At 46.2% G+C, this 1,803-nt stretch overlaps 1 long non-coding RNA gene across 1 annotated transcript; it reads right to left on the bottom strand.

The window, feature by feature from the left end:
* Positions 1-743: 743 nt before the first annotated feature.
* LOC122033560 lies at positions 744-1,263 on the bottom strand. The gene is made up of 3 exons (XR_006126581.1): positions 1,103-1,263; positions 951-1,026; positions 744-763 (listed from the first exon to the last, which is right to left on the bottom strand). It is a non-coding gene; the product is annotated as an uncharacterized LOC122033560 (long non-coding RNA).
* Between the last annotated feature and the right edge of the window lie 540 nt (positions 1,264-1,803).

The following is a 1,803-nucleotide window of genomic DNA, read 5'->3' as shown; positions in this document are numbered from 1 at the left end:
TGACAGTGACTGAGTGGACGGAATGCTGTCGGAGTACTCCTGTCCTCTGGCCCCAAATCATAAATGGGGGAGCTCAATGCTCTCATCTCCCGGTACACGATGACCACGCTGAGTCTCCTGACCAACGGAGCCAAACAGAGTCCACCATCTGCCGGCTACTACGCTGCTACACTAAATGCCAACGGAGCCAAACAGAGCGGAACTGACTGCCGGCTACCACGCTGAGTCCTCAGACCAACGGAACCAAACAGCAGAACCGCCACACACCTGCCTGATATACCACTAATCCATGGGTGGTGGTGGTGTGTGCAGTACATGTAACTGGCGATGGGCTCAACCATAGTGGAGCCGACAATCGCACAGCATGCAAACATGATGCATGATACTAAGCATGGCAATCTCATGAATAGCATAGCAAGATCCATACATAAATAAAAGGTGTACCACAAGTCAATGTATCAGATGGAAGGTACACTAACAGATAGGGTATCATATAAACCCTAGGTCCTGAACATGATGTATCATATGGTTGGGTCACTACCGAAAGCATGTATGGTCAGGTCAATAATAACATGCAGTGCATAATAAATAAACAAACAACATGTAACAGATCATGTAGTGACCAACCGAATCAAAAGGACAACACAATCATTGCTATATGTTAAACACTTTATTATGCATATCAAAAGACATAAGTCAAAGTACCCGCCTCCGATAAAATGGTGCAAATCTGACTCCGAGCTACTCGTCTCGCGTCAAAGTCCTATGTCACATATAAATAAATATATTTTATTTAGCTACAATTTACATAAATAGCTAAACAAAATTCCTAAAACTATTTAGGGCAAAACCCTAAACCAAAAACACATAAACATAATCAATATACACATGATCGTCTAACTAAATCCTCCAATTCAGAACAAGATCTACAACAGAACTCAAATACTTACCTTACCGCTGCGGGATGGGGTTGCTGCCAAAAATCAAAAACACCCCACAATACACCAAACCTCACCAATCCGTGACCTAGATTAGAAGCAAAGAAAAACATGAACTGAGATCTAGCCACAAACCTAATTCCACAGCTAGGTATGTCCCTTACCTTCCCAATTCTGCTAGGGCAGATCACAATGAAGACAGAACCACTGTGAAAAGCAAAACTAGGGCACAACTCCTTGTCTTCGGCACTGTCAAACAGAGACACCAGAAGAGAAATTCCGGCCAGCGCTCAGGGACCCAACCTAGGGTTCGGATGCTCGATTTTCGGCGGCTCCAAGTGTCCGCGAGAAGGGAAGGGAGGCTCTGTGAGTTGCAGCGGCGGCGTTGGAAACTCCACAGCAAGGACTACGGCAGACGAGGCTTCGTCGGTTGGCTAGGGCAGGCGATCGGGCGGCGGTGATTTGCGGCGACGGCGCTGGGCTCCACGGCAAGGCTAGGGCTGAGAATGCTGTCGTCGTGAGGGGCAGGGGATGAGGAAGAAGAGGAGAGAACCGCCGAGTAGTCGGCGGTTAGGGCTCCTTTTGGCGTCGGGTTCGGGAGTGAGGGAGAGGAGAGGCGCGCGGGGATGTTTCGGCGAGAAAGAAAACAGAATGAGAAATAAGAAAAAGAGAAAAAGAATTTAAAAAGGAAAAGGAAAAATCAACTTTTCCTCATTTAAACGGGGTAACCTAAACAGGCTTTTCCGGGCCCCATTTTTATCCCCATTAACTCGTCCGTACGAGCTCCGAAAAATTCCCGAAAAATGTCCAAAAATTCTGAAAATTTCCTTTATTAATAATCGTCATTTTTCCGGCATTTTACAAA

Source organism: Zingiber officinale, chromosome 11B (genome assembly GCF_018446385.1).
Source record: "Zingiber officinale cultivar Zhangliang chromosome 11B, Zo_v1.1, whole genome shotgun sequence".
NCBI lineage: Eukaryota > Viridiplantae > Streptophyta > Magnoliopsida > Zingiberales > Zingiberaceae > Zingiber > Zingiber officinale.
This window is presented reverse-complemented; position numbering and strand designations above follow the sequence as displayed.